At 45.1% G+C, this 10,329-nt stretch overlaps 1 long non-coding RNA gene across 1 annotated transcript; it reads left to right on the top strand.

The window, feature by feature from the left end:
* The first annotated feature begins 2,555 nt into the window (after positions 1–2,555).
* LOC142931208 (uncharacterized) lies at positions 2,556–2,969 on the top strand. Its single transcript, XR_012947214.1, has 2 exons — positions 2,556–2,615; positions 2,821–2,969. It is a non-coding gene; the product is annotated as an uncharacterized LOC142931208 (long non-coding RNA).
* Positions 2,970–10,329: the final 7,360 nt, after the last annotated feature.

Below are 10,329 nucleotides of genomic sequence, written 5' to 3'. Positions count from 1 at the left end.
ACCACAGTTTTGTTGCCCTCCTGCCCCCTCATCCCACAGCACAGCTCAAGTGCGAGCGGCTGACGGCGGAGGACTTCATCAAAGAGCTGACGCACAAGAATCACGATATGTCCTCCTTCACCACCACTGTCAGCCGTGGCACGGTGAGCCGTGGCCTTGCACCAAAACGCCCTCATTGACATAGCCGCTGGCTCTGCTTAAACACAAATTGCTGAGCTTATGCGGCCTGAGTTACAAACCTTTCATGTGCACAAGCTCTCAATTTATGCTTCGAATTTTTACTATAATTATTTTGACTTATTCTTTGATACCTATGTAAATATGTCCACCTTCCAAGATTAAACGTGAATTATTACGTGAAACGTAACTCGTAAGAGAGATTAAAGCCATCTTCTTGGCCTTAAATATACATTATCCCTAGACTTGACACTCGATCCCATTATAATTCCTAGCAACATCTCTCTCTCTCAAACCTTGACACTAACACAAGCCAAGACTCACACTTACTCTAGCCACAGCACTAACCCTGGCCGAGACTCCAACCCTGCAGTCTCCACCTCTTGGGTTGCTTAAAAATGATGGGCGATCGTGTTTACTTGTGACTCTCACTTTACAGGATACTCAGGTCAACTTCACGGTGCACGGCTTCTTCAAAGAGAGTGAGTATTTGCATAGTCACATTCACCATCAGCTTCGTCATCAGCAGTAGCATCATTAACAGCATCACTGACATTGCATTTAACTAGACCAGGTGCATTCTGCACTGCATGCCATAAGCACCACCTCACCATTCTAATTGATCCTGACATGCGGTTTATGTTAATGGCGTGGCTCTCTCTTGACGCCCGTGCACCTTTGTCGTGTGTGTCGATCCTCAGCCAAGAATTGCCAAGAGTCTGTGAAGATGTTTTGGCGGGTGGTGCAATTGGTGCCAACCATGGACGGCAGGTGAGTCACTTGCACCATGACCCAACACATCATAACAACCGCCGTTCGCCATTAAGTGGCAGTGATGTCACCACGGCGCTTGTGCCAGCCTATGTGCATGTTGAGGCCACGCGAAGTGTCGAACGCCCACTGGCAGGAGGTCACGGGGCAGACCCACGTGCTACGGGTCGACTGAGATGGCTGGCCAATGCACCACCTGTGCCCCCTACTATGCCAACTTGCTGTGCTTTGGCCACCCAGCGCTCCGCTCGTTGTTTTGAGCGTCACTCCTCCCCCATTGTTGTTGGAGGGCGACTGCCTCCAACTACCCAGTAGCATTCTTAACGAGCCTCCTCTACAGAGGCCGATTTTTACACGGCTGGTACCAGTCATCGGCAAGTCCACTCAGATCCACATCCTCTTATACCAAATCACTCCATCTCTTCTCTAGCCCATTCCGCGCCCATTTAGCCCCCTCTATCCAGCCGAACAAAAGCTGTTTAGGCATGCAGTGGCTGGGCATACGGGCTACATGACACATCATATACACATAGCCACAAACACACACCATGTTTTCGCACACAGACAATACGCGCTTTCCTGCTTCCCTTTCCTCTGCTCCCTCTCCCATTCCTTTGCTTCTTCCTTAGCGAAGTTGCATACTCTTGACTTTCCAGAAGGCAGTACAGCAAGTGTGGACTAATCTCCATCTTGTCTTCTGTATGGGATAGAGTGTTGACCCCTTGCCCATGTGTGTTTCCTTCAGGTGCTCCATTAGCTTGCTGTTTAACTAAGTAATGTGTTATTATTTTTATTGACCTGCTTGTGTTGACACCCGGCAGGCCATCTGTCGCGAGTGAGCGGATGTTCATCCGCGAAGCTCTTTCAAGTGAGATGCCCCCTGCATTCGCCTCAACAACATCAGCGACGTCCAGCAGCTGCCCGCTTACTGCACTCACCTCGTCCCAGCAGGAGACAGTCAATTCATTCGCTGAAACATCCCACATGACACCGGAGTGGTCGCAAAGGTGGGCGAGAGCACGTGGGAACTGTCTTACAGCCACACACACGTGCACACACGCATGATGTCATGCTTCATTGCAAGAGTAATCAGACACAGCCCAGCAGGAGCCATTTATTCTGCCAAACCCTTATAGGGGCACCAGGGTCTTTGGACTCGGACTGTTAAGTCCTTCTTGCCCCTTCACTCCCCCCTACCCCTTTTGTCCACAGACAGAGGAAAGCGTCAGTCATTTTGTAAAGATTATTAAGGAGACAATGTATGCTTGAGGTGGCTTACTTCAGTCCCGAGTTTAAACGATAATTTTTTGTACGTTTCGACAAATTTTGTACAAACACATTGGGCGACTTGACGGTGCGTCTCTGCTGCGTTGACCCCGTGATCTCGCGACGGCGCTATTCCAAGCGTGCGGCTCCCATCGGGAAGCGAGCCAAATGGCACTGTGTAATGGGGCTGCACAATCGATTCTCACCGGGAGCTGGCATGAACCCGTTTCAGTTGGCCATAGGAATCTGGTCCACAGCCCAGGCACTAGATTTGCAAGCTGGACTGTGGAAAAAAGGCACTGACGTTCTCTTTGCCTCCTGTCCGCGCTCGCCTCCACAGATGCCTGGAGCGGAACAATTGGAATTTCTCCAAAGCGGCCGACGACTTCATCCACCTCTACGTGAGTACCGTGCCGCCCACAATCCTTACCGACACACGTAATCGCAACTGCTCCGGCGTGTTCACGTTTTGACGACCGTCGCTAATGATGCCGCTTGTCTCCCTCTCCACTCTGTCCCCTCCTCTTCTCTTTCCCTTATTGCAATCGCTGCTCTGGTTTTGGCTGCGGCTCCTGCACGGTCGCCAATCGTCGTTCCCGTCGTCAGGAAGCAGGGAAGATTCCGGGGGAGGCGTTTCAGTGATCAGACGTCTTCCAGAACCAGCGCCCCACCAAATGGACCCTGAGCACAACATTTATTTTTGTATCAAAACCGTGATTTTCTGGATTGTAAATACATATTCATTATATTATACATTTTGGCTGTAGTTGTGACATTTTTTTTTAAAGCGTTCTTGTTTGGTGACTGAATTAAATTGTGTATCTCTCCGGATAGCGGTGTACTCAGTACAGACCGCTCGCTTAGCGCTCACTTAAAGAATCAGTTTCCAACACCCTTTTTTCTTAAGTATGAGGGCTTCATTGGGGTATTGGTAAAAGTGATAATACAGATTGTAACCATTTTATAAGAATTTATGATAACATCAGTACAATGTCCTGTACCTCATTTTAAGGCTGAGTCTGCCTCGTGAAGGCCCAAGACCCGTTAAAATATGCACCACTGTTATTTGTATTAAGTGGACATTGAACTCCGTTTACCAGGTTCACAGGAGAGTGCGCTAACCACTGTGCCACCGGCAGGGGTGGAGCCAGGATTTTGACTTTGGAGGGGCTGACTTCAATATTCTGAGATATCCAGTGTATGTTTTCCAATGGGTGCCACAAATGTATAAAACAAATATTATTGGATTTGAACGCGGAGTTTATTAATAGGTCGGAGCCGCTGATGTGGCTAATAAGTTTGATAAGTTCGAAAGGCTGCCGCTCAAGCAGCCTGCAGGGCAGCACAAGGTGGCAGCCAGCATTTTGCAGCAGCCGGATATCCGGTTATCCCGATTACCGACTTTCTCAAAATTTCAGGGGGGGCTCAGCCCCCCCCCCCAGCCACCCCCCCAGCCCCCCTGTGGCTCCGCCCCCCCGCCCCACCTGTGGCTCCACCCCTGCCCACCGGTCGCCATTAAGTTATTCCTCAACAACAGCAGCCGCTGCTCACCACTAAGTGGTGGTGATGTCACCACAGCGCCTGCACTATGAAAGGCGTACTTTGAGGCCACGTATAGTGATAATTGTTTTTTTATCCTTTTATCTGGCAACAAAACTGACACCTTTTTTTACAAGGAGTCATGTTTACATTGACCACAATACTTGCGGTCGGAACGCAAACAAAAACAACAACTCTGATAATGTATGCACTGTCCTTGAAATTGATTGGTCCACACCCGAGACAGCTTTCTTTAGAGCCTCGTCTCACATGGTGTTGGACCAGAAGACGCAATCACGACTTGTAGCAACTACTACGACTTCTACGAGTCCTACAACTAAAACAACTGACATGACTACTATCGCAACAACATCAAGCACAACCATGACTACTACCACAGCTACAAACATGACAAGGACCATTTATTAACAACGACAGCAACAACCACAACCTCTATTGCAACTAACATGACATCAACCCTCACGGCATTAACCACAACTACCTCAACAACCATCGCGCGAACTTCCGACATCCACGCAGCGGTGGCTTTTGGCAAACCATCGAACAAAGACGGTCACTGCATCGCGCGCTTTCAGATGAGCATCTACGGCCGTCTGGAACGCTCTTCCTTTCCGATATTAGGAAACCACTGGAGCTGTGCACTTTGACATCATCTACAATGAAAACGCATTTGCGTAGAACTGCTTTTTGTGCACAGCTTGTTGTCTTCCCCCACACCTCCGATAAGTACGGTCGTCTACGTACGGTGCGAAAGAAGTTCAACATACTGTACATACATAAATCAATTACAACAAATTCCACAACCACAACAACGACAGTAATAACTCGATATACGAAGTAAATGCGTTCCTGGAGATTCGTTCGTATATTGAAACTTCATATATTGAATAACGTATCACAGTAGGATGAGGATGCGCTCCCAGCCTTCATACCTTACTATTTAAAACTACGCGAATAAACATTTTAGAACGAACCATTCGTATTGAAAACAAAGGACAATGTATATTGAAAAAAACATTTAATATTGTACGGTATAAAAATTTAAAACCGACATTGATAAAAAAATAAACTTAGTTAAGAAACGTAATTTTATTCATATTTATATTGCACCAGAGACCGATGAATTCAATATTTATTGATGAAAGTTTGTATTTATTATTTACCTTTTTCCATTAAAATAACGGTAATGAATGCAAAGTTCGTTACACTGAAACTTCGCATTTCGAATGTTCGCATATCGAGGCATTCCTGCACAACCATTACAGCCACAACCACAACAAACAACAACAACAACCACCACGCACTGCGCGACTACAACTACCGAAAGCAACACAAAGCACAGCTCAACAACACAACTCAACACAAACTGAACGTTTTCCACCGCCTTACTTCACCCGGCGTGGTTGTAGTTTTAACTGCGCAAGTGTTACCCCGTTGCAGGTGTTTTTACAAAGTCGTTGTTTGATCGCGAATATTTATTTTCTTTTCTCTCCTCACCTTGGTGTGTGGGAGAGGAGAAAGACGCCGTCCCACCACTAGATCTGCTCCGACAGAAATCCCGGCACGTGTCATCATCATAGCTCCCGGGTCCTGGGCAATGCCGCTGCGTAAGCGCACAAAACAACATCCACGATGAACCGAAGCGCAGCTGTCACGAACATGGCCTGGCCGTCACGCACACAACCTTGGGGCCCGTGTAGTGAGCGACTTACGCAAAGCTGGTAGCCAGCGACCTGTGCAACAAAACACAAATGGTGACAACACCCCCCACCATCATCGTGCTGCTGTCAAACCCCCAGTGGCTTCAAATGTGTGGCGGCACTCACACTGATGATGTCTTATCGGCGAAAGTGCCCCCCTCTTAAAAACATTTGTGAAGAGCCACTGATGGGTCACGTCTGGCGGGCACACGCAGTAATAGCGCAGCGTTAGGTGATGGGTGAGCTGACAGTTTTGGTAACTTTTTAAGAACAAAAATAACGCTAATCGCAGATGCGGGGGACGGCAGATTGATAACATTGAGGTAATTTATATTTTAGTTTTTTATTGGTTTACTATATAGTATTCATTATATATTGTAGTGTATACCCAGTTACTGCGAAAAGCTCAGATGTGTAGGCCTTGACTTCAACATAGCCATTTCTGTGACCAGTCACAAGCTAATCACTCAGTTTTTTCAATGCTAAATTCGCCTAGTTATTTCAATGCTAAGTTCTCCTGTTTGATTTGTACTAGGTGCCTTGGTGAATGTGTATGCTCTGTCTTTAACATAGCTATTTCTGTGACCAGTTACAAGCTAATCACTCAGCTATTTCAATGCTAAATTCTATGCTAATTCCTTTGTCAAGGGGTGCCTCTGCAGATGTGTATGCTTTAACTTAGCTATTTCAATGCTAAATTCTATGCTAATTCCTTTGTCAAGGGGTGCCTCTGCGGATGTGTATGCTTTAACTTAGCTATTTCAATGCTAAATTCTATGGTAATTCCTTTGTCAAGGGGTGCCTCTGCGGATGTGTAGGCTTTAACTTTAACATAGCCATTTCTGTGACCAGTCACAAGCTAATCACTCAGCCATTTCAATGCTAAATTCTATGCTAATTCCTTTGTCAAGGCGCTTTGTTTTCTTCTAACACAGCTTAAAGGTCGCGATCTGAGGGTGGCTTTTTCACTCCAGCGCTGTCCTCCAGACAGTCTCGTCCCTTCACCTGATGAAGGCCGCTTGTGTTGTGGCCAAAACGTCGTGAGAATATTATTGTGTTATTTTATTTTATAAATGTATTATTTTATTCTCATTCTATGTGACTTTACCGAAAGAACCAAAGAAGCTGCCTGATCTCATTTTGCACTGTTGTATATGTCGGGTATGAAAATTTTGATGAAAATAATAAAAATTAAATGAAATTTGAAGTTTGCGTAATTATCTGAATTCATGTTGATTGATGTAAATACGTGCATAAATTATGCTAATTCGAGATATAATTGTATTAATGTATGCGAGTGGTGCGATTATGCTAATGCGAGCCGTTATGATAATCAGGCCCCGCCTCGCTGACGAGGGTCGGATTATCAATCGGGATCATACAATTAGTCGTATGAGGTTATGCCAGTGTGATGCAAGCATGCCAGAGTAACTCGCTCGTTGTCTATAGTGAGGGAAAAAGTATTTGATCCCCTGCTGATTTTGTGTTTGCCCACTGACAAAGAAATGATCTGTCTATAATTTTAATGGTAGGTTTATTTGAACAGTGAGAGACAGAATAACAACAACAAAATCCAGAAAAACGCATGTCAAAAATGTTATAAATTGATTTGCATTTTAATGACGGAAATAAGTATTTGACCCCCTCTCAATCAGAAATATTTCTGGCTGCCAGGTGTCTTTTATACAGGTAACTAGCTGAGATTAGGAGCACTCCCTTTAAGAGTGTGCTCCTAGTCTCAGCTCGTTACCTGTATAAAAGACACCTGTCAACAGAAGCAATCAATCAATAAGATTCCAAACTCTCCTCCATGGCCAAGATATAAAAGAGCTCTCCAAGGATGTCAGGGACAAGATTGTACACAAGGCTGGAATGGGCTACAAGACCATTGCCAAGCAGCTTAGTGAGAAGGTGACAACAGTTGGTGCGATTATTCGCAAATGGAAGAAACACAAAAGATCTGTCAATCTCCTTCGGCCTGGGGCTCCATGCAAGATCTTACCTCGTGGAGTTGCAATAATCATGAGAACGGTGAGGAATCAGCCCAGAACTACACGTGAGGATCTTGTCAATGATCTCAAGGCAGCTGGGACCATAGTCACCAAGAAAACAATTGGTAACACACTACGCCGTGAAGGACTGAAATCCTGCAGCGCCGGCAAAGTCCCCCTGCTCAAGGGACAACTGGGTGAAAGTGTTGAGGTCAGATGAGACCAAAATGGAGCTCTTTGGCATCAACTTAACTCGTCGTGTTTGGGGGAGGAGGAATGCTGCCTATGACCCCAAGAACACCATCCCCACGTTCAAACATGGAGGTGGAAACATTATGCTTTGGGGGTGTTTTTCTGCTAAAGGGACAGGACAACTTCACCGCATCAAAGGGACGATAGACGGGGCCATGTACCGTCAAATCTTGGGTGAGAACCTCCTTCCCTCAGCCAGGGCATTGAAAATGGGTCGTGGATGGGTATTCCAGCATGACAACGACCCAAAACACACGGCCAAGGCAACAAAGGAGTGACTCAAGAAGAAGCACATTAAGGTCCTGGAGTGGCCTAGCCAGTCTCCAGACCTTAATCCCATAGAAAATCTGTGGAGGGAGCTGAAGGTTCGAGTTGCCAAACTTCAGCCTCGAAACCTTAATGACTTGGAGAAGATCTGCAAGGAGGAGTGGGACAAAATCCCTCCTGGTGGCCAACTACAAGAAACGTCTGACCTCTGTGATTGCCAACAAGGGTTTTGCCACCAAGTACTATGTCATGTTTTGCAGAGGGGTCAAATACTAATTTCCCTCATTAAAATGCAAATCAATTTATAACATTTTTGACATGTGTTTTTGTGGATTTTGTTGTTGTTATTCTGTCTCTCACTGTTCAAATAAACCTACCATTAATATTATAGACTGATCATTTCTTTGTCAGTGGGCAAACGTACAAAATCAGCAGGGGATCAAATACTTGTTTCCCTCACTGTAGGTTCGTATTAACGCTCGGTAATACAAGTATTCTCGCAGTAACATTTACGGAGCATGTATTAGCGTGTTTATGTCACGTCTCCAAATTCAGATCGCAACACAGAATAGAGTTCTTATAAATAAGATTATTACGCATGAAATCAGGAAAGAAACACGCAACCACTTCTGCGTTAATCAATTTTATTCTAAACGAAACCTTAACTTTACATGGAACTCTCAAGCTTGGAATTTTCAACACAGCATCAACACAGTAAACATCAACGATTGCGTTGTTTCACTTTGGCAACTGCCAGTGAGTGAGTGGAGTGAGTCATTGGGGTGAGTGGAGTGGAGTGAGTGGGGTGGAGTGAGTGAGTGGAGTGAGTGAGTGAGTGGAGTGAGTGGAGTGAGTGAGTGAGTGGAGTGAGTGAGTGAGTGGAGTGGAATGAGTGGAGTGAGTGAGTGGAGTGAGTGAGTGAGTGGAGTGAGTGAGTGAGTAGAGTGAGTGAGTGGAGTGAGTGAGTGAGTGGAATGAGTGAGTGGAGTGAGTGGTTGGGGTGAGTGGAGTGGAGTGAGTGGGGTGGAGTGAGTGGAGTGAGTGAGTGGAGTGAGTGAGTGGAGTGAGTGAGTGAGTGGAGTTAGTGAGTGAGTGGAGTTAGTGAGTGGAGTGAGTGAGTGGCGTGAGTGCAGTGAGTGAGTGGAGTGAGTGAGTGGAGAGAAATAAGCAGTTGTGATTGTTTGGGATACCACTACTTGAAAAAATATCTTGTACCATTGAAAATTAGTTTAATGTTTGGTTTGATTTAGAACATGTTTCAAATGATTGTCTGTGTTTATAAATCTGATTTACAAAAACAGACACAATTTCAACCGAGAGGATGGTTTCAAATCTGATTTACAAACACAGACACAATTTCAACCGAGAGGATGGTTTCAAATCTGATTTACAAACACAGACACAATTTCAACCAAGAGGATGGTTTCAAATGAAGCAATCATTGAAACATGTTCTAAATCAAACCAAACATTAAACTAATTTTCAACGGTACAGGACATTTTTTCAAGTATTGGTATCCCAAACTTTCACAACTGCTTATTTCTCTCCACTCACTCACTCACTCCACTCACTCACTGCACTCACTCACTCCACTCACTCCACTCACTCCACTCACTCACTCCACTCACTCACTCCACTCACTCACTCCACTCACTCACTCCACTCACTCACTCACTCTACTCCCCCCCACCCCCCCGCTCCTGGTCCGTCATGGTCCATGTACCTCCTACGTACATCATACTCATTTTTATGCTAATTCCTTTGTCAAAGCGTTTTTGCTTCCTCCCACAGGACGCGACCTGGGCTTGGCTGTTTTCACTCCAATGCTGCGCTCATGACAGCACGGTCCCTTTACCTGATGAAGGCCACTTGTGTTGTGGCCGAAACGTCGTGATTTTTGTTATTTTATTTTTTACCTACGTGACTTTACCGAATAGAACAAAAAAAAAACCAGGCCACAATCTACATCAGTGAATCATTACCCATTTATTAATTCGATACTAAATGACCGAAGCCTCAAGAATAGTTCTGGCAATCAGAGTTATTTCTAAGTCAAAACGAATTCTCTAACCTCAGGACATCAGGAATAAAATAAAATAAATAACTCATACATAATAGCCCGGACCCTCGAATACAGGCGAGGAGCAAAAGTTAATACAATGTTAAATCACATATCTTGGGGACAGAAACAGATAATAACGATGCAATTGTTGTATATGCCCCCCTTTCCATCTTAATATTAACAAGTAATTTTTGAATACATATAGATACATATTTCTATTGTTTCTTTTAATTTTAATAATGAATAAAAACACCAAACCAGGCCTCAGCATGGCATGTGGAGG

Source organism: Petromyzon marinus, chromosome 51, assembly GCF_048934315.1.
Source record: "Petromyzon marinus isolate PM22_M1 ecotype Great Lakes invasive population chromosome 51, UKy_Petmar_22M1.pri1.0, whole genome shotgun sequence".
NCBI lineage: Eukaryota > Metazoa > Chordata > Hyperoartia > Petromyzontiformes > Petromyzontidae > Petromyzon > Petromyzon marinus.
The sequence above is the reverse complement of the archived record's forward strand: the minus strand, read 5'-3'. Positions and strand labels throughout refer to the sequence as shown.